This window comes from Silene latifolia, chromosome Y (genome assembly GCF_048544455.1).
Source record: "Silene latifolia isolate original U9 population chromosome Y, ASM4854445v1, whole genome shotgun sequence".
Classification (NCBI taxonomy): Eukaryota; Viridiplantae; Streptophyta; class Magnoliopsida; order Caryophyllales; family Caryophyllaceae; genus Silene; species Silene latifolia.
In genome coordinates this window covers 20,462,583-20,471,968 of record NC_133538.1, presented here as the reverse complement: position 1 = coordinate 20,471,968, position 9,386 = coordinate 20,462,583, and the positions used below count along the sequence as shown (strand labels likewise).

General features: G+C 40.3%; 1 pseudogene; it reads left to right on the top strand.

The window, feature by feature from the left end:
• Positions 1-2,401: 2,401 nt before the first annotated feature.
• Positions 2,402-2,547, top strand: LOC141635474 (U2 spliceosomal RNA; annotated as a pseudogene).
• The last annotated feature ends 6,839 nt before the right edge of the window (positions 2,548-9,386 follow it).

The window sequence follows — 9,386 nt, the reverse complement described above, 5'->3', positions numbered from 1 at the left end:
CATCACCAAGGGTATAGGTAAGTTCAACTGGAATGATATAAGTTTGCGCCGGAGGGCGAGGTGGTGTTATCTCGGGTAGGTGAGTGGTCTCGGGCAATGTCCTCGGTGCGGGAAGTTTCATGTACAAATCCGTATTCACTTTCTACGAGTAGCCAATCTTGTCTTTCCTATCCGCAAGCCAAAACATGCTCTTCATATAAGGGATGTCAAAGTACGACACCCCAATGCTCATAGGCCTATCAATCTCCCCCGGTTTATAACCCAATAGGTTTTTTGCCAACCTAGTCACCAGAGCACCGCAATCAAAGAAGCACTTGTCGGATTTGGTTATCCTCTCAAAGGATAGACTTACCATGGTCACGGGGCTAAAGTATAAGCGTTTTTCTTAGCATGGGTTAATGTAGGAGCTCAAAAGTAACACTTCCGTGGAGTTAAGCTTGCTAGGGTCTCTCCTTGCATATCATTTATCCTCATGACACTCACTTCAGTATATCGGTTATCCGTGTAGAGGTCAATGTACTTAGTGGCTTTCATTTCCTTCCCCACCTTGTCGTGGGTCAAGTCGGTCCTTCTCTCCACACCTAAATGCTCTGCAAACACATCACAAGATAACTGAAATGAGTAGGGATGTCAGCGGGGCGGGTACAAGTGGGTACCGCCCCGCACCCGCTCCAGTTGGGGCGGGGATGGGAAGAACTTTGGCGGGTGGTGGGGCGGGTGCGGGTACGAAAATTGTACCCGCCATGGGTCATGGGGCGGGGATGGAGTTCGCATCTTACCCACCTAATACCCGTCTACCCGCCAATCAATAAAAAAATTAGTAGGATTATGAGAATTTTATAAATCTTATTTAGTTATAGGTAAGATATAAAGATAATAATAGCTATTTTATAAAGTTTTTTACTAATTTATTTGGTGAAAAATTAAAATTATAAAGGTAAATTAAAAAAAAATGGAAATTAATATTGATTAAACCAACTTTTATGAAAATATTTATCGAATAAAATTATGGTGTAGCTGGTTAATGGGTAGGTGGGGCGGGTACGGTTTTATATTTTTATCCGTTGGGGCGGGGATGGTTTTGGAAATTTGTACCCGCCATGGGTGGCGGGGCGGGGATGGGTACGAGTTTTTCTTGGTGGGTACGGGTACGGGGGAGCCTATATCCACCACCGCCCCGCCCCAATGACATCCCTAGAAATGAGGTGTTTTTGAGTCAGAAATTACGGAATGGTCTATCTTATCAAAGATAAAAGAGTTCAAGAATTCAAGGGTGAGGTTGAGGTAGCATATCTTCGCCAAGTTGTATAGCCCCTCCATACCAAGTACCCTAAAAATTTCATGTACTTCCTCCTCTATCCCCAAGGCTACTAAGGCATCCTCCGACATACATCTAGTAGCGCTCATACATCTTTGGGCATAGGCTAGAAAGACATTTTTGTGAGGCTTACTCTCAAACTCTATTCTCGGGTATCCCGGAAGGGTAAAAGTGGGTGGTGCCTCCGATTGGGGGTGGGGTTGACGGTTGTTCCTTCCACGGGAGTTTCCTGCGTTCCTTGATATGCTACAAAAATGGAATCATGCAACAAGATATAGAATAGGAAAGCGTACAGTTACTACCCATTTTTGGAAATTGAAAATTATCAAAATAAATTTTCTAATTCAAATCAATGCAACACATCTTAGCAAGAATGGAAGAACCAATACACAATTTTAAATGTGAATTTAAGCATGAAAATCAAAATTCGGGTACACTTACTAGCCATTTTCGAGATTTTAAGGGTCTTAAGACAGAAATTTTCTCATCATAAGGCTACCTAAGACATCATGCTGAAGAATTTAACACTTACATGAAACGATTAAACCATGTTGAGCATAAAAACCGAAATTTTAACATTTGTATTACCATTTTCAAAAATATATACCCCTTTTAGATGGAAATTTTTTGTTTTAAACCATTTCATAACAACACTCACAAGATTATATCTTAATGACATAACTAAACCATGTTTAAGATACAAATAAATTCTTGGTTAAGTATACTACATGTCTTGAAATTTTGGAGGGAAATTTGAAAATGAAACTCTTGTTTTTAAGACAACGTATCACATTATTAACAAAGATAATAGTCTTATAAGACAAATCAACCAAGTTTTACACATGAAAAAACATAATTTGGGCATGACTTCCCTATATTTCGAAAATTTAAGACGAAATTTTCACATATAAAACAAGATTCAACATTAACAACAAAGGTTAGGCCTTTGTTGTTCAATTAAACTCAACAACAAACACAAAAATCAAATTATAACTCAATAACATGCATTTTCGAGTTCATCACATATGAGTAAAATTCTAACATAAAAACTTGATATTCAACAACAATAATGATGTAGAATGTATATCTTTCTCGGCCTTTTGGCTAAGATCAAGTGTAGTATCTGTTCTTATCAGTTTTACTAGTGTTAGTTCAGCAGATTCAATTCCAAGTCGGGGTTCGACTACTGGACCGTAATGTAAAAGAAAATGAAGAGATCCTCACTCATTTGCATTCTATTTAAGGCTACTTTTGGTCATCTTTTGTAAGATCTTATTCCCTTTTTTTCTTTCCCCTTGATGGATGAATAAAATGGGATGTACTTTCTTGCAAAAAAAAAAATGATGTAGAATGCTAATTACTACTATGAATGAAACAAAACATCTAAATAATTCATGAAACTTGAACAAATTAGTGTAGATCTAGAAAAATCAAATAGGGGAAAAACTAGAGAAGGATAAATTACTTACATTGCTAAATAAGAAGGATTAGTGAAAAGTTATGGAGTAAGAATCTTGAATCTAACAACAAAATGATGAAAATGGAGTTTGGGAATTAGTTTCACAGGATTTGTGATGTTGGAGATATGAGGGTTGAAGAAGATAAGAAGGAGATAAGAGATGAGAAAAAGGGGTTCAACCCGTGTAACATTCAGCCCGTGTAGGCACTCGGTCAAGTGCCAAGATCACTCGGTCGAGTGCTCAATTTTCCAGAAGTTTTCCAGATTCTGGAAATTGGTCCACTCGGTCGAGTGTCAAGGTCCACTCGGTCGAGTGCACTGTACTCGGCCTAGTGTTGAATCGCACTCGTTAGAGTGACTACCTACGGCTTGCAATTTCTGATCGAATTAGAACGATGATGTACCTGCAATATAACGAGAAGATTCGGGAGTCCACCGGCTATCTATGACTCATCCCGTGTTAGTCAACGTGTCATCGTACCTACAACCCTTGATATACTACCTTTACACAAGCGACTATCACACTAGCAAATATTACTGATCATGCTCTTCATAATAACATTACCGACTTTCATAGTCCTATGTGGTAGGAACATACCAAACAACGGGACTAGTGTCCCTCACACAACAACATGCAATAACTACTTTCGAACATGTTAAATTTATCCATCCTTTTATTGACTTTCACATGCCAACATGTACCACACAATTGACCACATTATGCAATAATTTGACCAACTCATAGCAACACACACACAAAACTACATTAGGTTTCATATAGCATTCACCCATTTTTATAACCACCTACGTAGTGACCAACCTGAGAAAATAGGTACTATTTTTGATATAAGGGCGCCTACTCATCCAAAACTGATCTTCCATTGTACTTATGTTGGGTTCATTTTATTTATTAGACACACCTAGGTTCATTTTGGTTCATTGGTTTAGGTTCCAAAATCGTCGCGCTCTGATACCACTTTGCAACACCCCTTCTTACCCGGCCAAGGTAATGGGAGAATTTTACCATTTCGTTTTCCTGAGGCAGTGAATCGGAGTTGCAATTAAGAAACATTTATTATAAATAAATTATTTAATGAATTACATAAACATAAATGAATAAATAAAGATTACAAGTCATACTACTATTACTGTCTAAAGAAGACCATGTCAACTGTCTCATGCCGACTCGACTCCAAGTTTGAAGCTCGTATCGTCTCCCGCGTGATACCAAATACAACTTGTAAATGACTGCTCCCCACATGATCGGAAATATCATATGGATCAACACAGGCCACCCCGAAAATAGGTGACAATTTACACACAACCCAGACACGTCAGTTTCAATAAATAAACATGACACACGACACAATAAGTAAGTATGTAACATGTCAATGAAATGTATAACCCATGACTATATAACACCAGACCGGTAATGAAATACCCGGATATTGTGGGACCTGTGAAGGAGACCTTAGAATGCGTGAGAGACCACTCGAGTGTACACTAGACCAAGTGAGACTTAGACTTGATATAGTAGAGCTTCTACTGGACCGAGCAGAGCTTCTAAAGGACCGAGTCGGTTCCACTCGGCCGAGTACGGTAGGCATTCGATCGAGTGGACTCAGCACTCGACCGAGTGCAACTGTGCAGTACCAGATAAGGCTTAATTTATAGATCTTAGCCAAAACTTATGCAAATCGTTTCATTCCTCTTCCTTCTCACTGTAAATCAACTCCCTTCTCTCTAACAACCTCACTTACTCTTTCTTATGGGATTCAAGCTTGTTTTGGTGGATTGTTTACCTTCCTTCTCCTTTCCTTTCTTGTGCTAAGTTAAGATTTACCTTTCTTTCAATTAGTATAAACCTTAATTTCAGGGATTTTATTATGGGTAATTAATTAGTAATTGTGTATGTAATATGGATAATTAATGGGTAATAATAAGGGGCTTTGTATTGTATAATAGTGTGAGATGCTTTGTGATAGTTATTATGTGATTTGTATAGGATGAAACTGTTTCATGAGACGGAATCGGGTTGGATTATACTAGCTTATGAAGATTGTTGAAAGGTAGGTTTATCCTACTCGGTTTCAATAACGTGTGTGTATAATTGTGTGTATTTCACATCATTTGTATATTGTGTGAGTCGTATTGCATATCATGTTGGTATTTGAGGATCTTTGCAAGTCTTATATGTGGTCGAAAATGCATTATAAAATGAGGTTAGTTTATGATGACTCGAGGAGTAGAGATATTTGAGGAATTGTTGTTCATAGTATGTTGGGATTGAGTTTTACGATGAGAGGTGTTGTATTTTATATTGTATGTGTTGTTGTTGTATTATTGTATTGGAGATCGTTGGTGGTGATACTTGGTTGTTGTGAAGAAGTAAGATGGTTGGGTAACCGTCTTACGCTTGAGTCGCTTCTTAGAGCTTCCCACTCCAAGAGGGAAGTGCACATTAAAGGCTTGAGTACAGAGGAGGGACTCGTCTGATTAAGGCACGCTGTTTGGCAGGGGATCCTAGTCGCTCTCTATCCCGGTACCACGGACGTGTTCCGAGTACCTATTTGTGTGGTGTCGTGTCGTGGGCGTGTCCCTGGTACCGGTGGTTGTGGGTATGTCTGGGCGTATCCTGGTACTGGCATGGTGATTGTATAGTCGTGGCTCATTAACATCATTAGCATTTGCATACTTATACAAATTGTGTCGTGTCTTATGTTTATTTACTGAAACTAACCGTGTGTGGTTATGTGTAAATTGTCACCTATTTCCGGAGTGGCCTGTACCGATCCATATGATATTTCCGATCATATGGGGAGCAGTCATTTACAAGTTTTATTTGGTATCACGTGGGATACGGGACGAGCCGCGAGCCTTGGTGATATTCGAGTCGAGCATAGCTTTGTTAGAAGAGTATAGTAGTAATGAGTTTTATTATTTATTTATTTATTGTTATGTAATTCACTAAACTTATCATTTATATTTAAATGTTTCTTAATTGCAACCCTGATTTACCACCTCGGAAAACCGAAATAGTAACATCCTCCAATTACCTTGGCCGGGTAAGAAGGGGGTGTTACAAGTACCAGGACACGCCAAGCCGTACCCACAACCACACCGGTGCCAGGGATACGCCAATGACACCGCACCTCACAAATTGGTACTCGGAACACACCCGTCGTACCGGGTCCGGAATCCAACAGGATCCTCTGCCATACGTCATGCCTACTCAAGCCATTAATGTGCACATCCCTCTTGGAGTGGGAAGCTTCAAGAGGCGACTAAAGCGTAAGACGTTCTCCCAACCGTCTTACGTCTCCTCAACAACATCCACATCCTCAACATATACGACAAGAACAGTGATATAATATGCAACACAACATATCAAAGTAAGATTAACAATGAGACATACTTCCCAAAAATGCCATGAATGTCCATTGCTCAATTATCCCGACTCCTCGAGTTGTCGAAAACCAACCTTGTGTTATACTGCATTTTCCGACCACATATGAGACTTAAGAAGATCCCTAAATACCAATACGATATGCAATACGACTCACACAATGCAATGATAATAAAAGACACACAAACATGTACACACATTATCGAAACCAAGTAGGATAAAACTACCTTTTATCAAATCTTTGTAAGCTACTCGAATCCGACCCGATTCCATCTCATGAAACCGTCTCATCCTATAAAAATTATTTAATACTATCACAATACACCCTACACTATTATACACTACAAAACCCCTTATTATTACCCTTTAATTACCCATATAACATACACAATTACTAATAAATTACCCATAATGAGAAATACCCTAATAAAAGCATGAATCCCCTTAGGAGGTATTAGTGAGGGGTTTTAGAGAGAACGGAGAGGATTTTGAGTAAGAAGGAAGAAGAATGAAATGATTTGGATAAGATCCCGAATTGGGGTATTTTCGGGTACTGTTCAGTGGCACTTGGTTGAGTATCGAGTACATTTGGTCAAGTGCCAGTCACTCGGTCAAGTGCTCATCCACTCGGCCGAGTGTCAGCCACTCGATTAAGTAAACACTCTACTCGGTCCACTACAGTCCCGCTAGGTCTAGGCCGAGTCCTAATAGGTCTAGTGTACACTAACTAGGTCTATACAACACACCACTTGGTCCACTGTAGGGTCAATCCTTATCCCGAGTGGCCTCTCAAGCAACCCAAGGTCTCTTATATGGGTCCCAAAGTATTCGGGTATTACACCATACGCCCAATCGAATGGATCACTTAGAAGGGACGAGTATTACAATCTTCCCTCCTTAAAAAGAACTTCGACCCCGAAGTTCACACTCACTCCTCGTAATACTCCTCTTGCCCAACTCTCCACACAACACATACTAGTGACCTAATCCTCAACCATAAGATGAAATGAAAGACTCAACTAGGCCAACAGGCTCTTACTTGCGCGCGATGCTCTACCCTCCTAAAAAGAAGGTTACGACTTTGTAACTGGACTCATACCTGTTCAAAGAGATAAGGATAGTGTTCCTTCATGGTTTCCTCGGCCTCCCATGTTGCATCCTCAACCTTATGATTTGACCAAAGAACCTTTACTGTCACGGTTTCTTTGTTCCTTGTCTAACTTATTTTACGATCAAGAATCTCCATAGGGATCTTGACATATTATAGCGCCTCATCCAACTCAATGTGCTCCACTTCTAATACATGAGTCGGGTTACTCACGTACTTCGTTATTTGTGATACATGGAAGACATTGTGCACCCTCTCAAGTATCGGTGGTAGTACCAACCGATACGCCACCTCTCTTACTCTATCCATGATTTCGTAAGGACCAATGTACTTTTGGCTCAGCTTACCCTTCTTACTAAATCTCATCACTCCCCTCATAGGTGATACTTTCAACAACACTTTGTCACCCACCTCGAAAGAAATGTCTCGGCGATGTAGATCCACATAGCTCTTTTGTCGGTCTTGTGCGACTCTCATCCTTTGTCGGATCATGTTCACTTGTTCAATGGTATCTTGGATCATTTGTGGTCCTAGCACCATCGCCTGGTCATCATCATCCCAATAAACGGGTCTCCTACACTTTCTTCCATATAGAGCTTCAAAAGTTTCCATCCCGATGCTTTCATGGTAGCTATTGTTATATGAAAACTCGATTAAATGTAGCTTCTCTTCCCAATTGCCTCAAAAGTCCATAACGCAAGCTCTCAACATGTATTCTAGAGTTTGTATCATCCTTTTAGTTTGTCCATCCGTGCCCGGGTGGAAAGCGGTACTTAACTTCAAGTTAGTTTCCATCGACTTTTGAACCTCTTGCCAAAATCTTGATAGGAATCTAGAATCTCTATTGGATACGATTTCCTTAGGCACTCCATGCATCCTTACTATATGATTCCTATAGGCATTTACTAACTCAACCTTGTTTCACGTGTCTATCATAGGGATGAAGTGAGCGGACTTGTTAAGTCGGTCAACGATTACCCATATAATATTTTTTCCTTTTGTGGTCCTTGGTAAGCCTAATATAAAGTTCATAGAGATAGACTCCCACTTCCATTCCAGTATCTCCAAAGGTTTTACCTTGCCTTGCGGTCTTTTGTCCTCCCCCTGTACTCGTTGATAAGTCTAGCATCGAGAGACAAACTCCGCTACTTCCTTTTTCATGCCTTGCCACCAAAACGTCTTCTTAAGGTCCTTGTACAACTTGTCACCACCCGGATGCACCAAGTATGGTGTACTATGCACCTCTTCCATGATCCTCCTCTTATGGTCATCGTTGTTAAGAATACACCATCTTCCCTCGAATCGAAGGATACCATCCTCATGCACACTAAACTTTGAGTCCCCACTTGTCCCATATGCTTCTATGTACTCCCGGATCTTTGGATCTTCTAGGTACTTCTCTCGGATCTCGTTGTACAATTCCGGCTCTAATGTGAAGTCACTCAGAGCATCCCCTTTTTGTATCACATGAATCCCCATCTTGCCCACTTCTTCCTTCAATTTCATCATTGACAAGGCGGTACAAATGGAATGTACTGACTTTCTACTCAAGGCGCCGGCCACCACGTTGGCCTTTTCTTCGTGGTATACTATTTCCATGTTGTAATTGCCGATCAAATCAATCCATATTTTTTGTCTCATGTTCAACTCCTTTTGGGTGTAGATATATTTCAAACTCTTGTGGTTGGAAAACACCTTGACGGTAGCTCCATAGAGGTAATGCCTTCAACTTTTCAATACAAAGACCACGACACCTAATTCTAAGTAGTGAGTCGGGCAATTTTCCTCATATGGCTTAAGTTGTCGCGTGGCATACCCGATAACTTTACCCTCTTGCATCAACACACACCCGAACCCATTCTTGGAAGCATCGGTATAAAGTTCTAGGTTTTCACTTCCATTCGGCAAAGTCAAGATTGGAGCGTTGGTCAAGCATTCCTTTAGTATTATGAGTGCTGTCTTACAACTCCCAACCCACTTGAAACGATTCTCTTTTTTCTTCAAAGCGGTTAGAGGCCTTGCTATCTTGGAAAAGTCCTGCACAAATCTCCGATAGTAGCCGATTAAGCCCAAAAAGCTTCTTATTTACGTCATA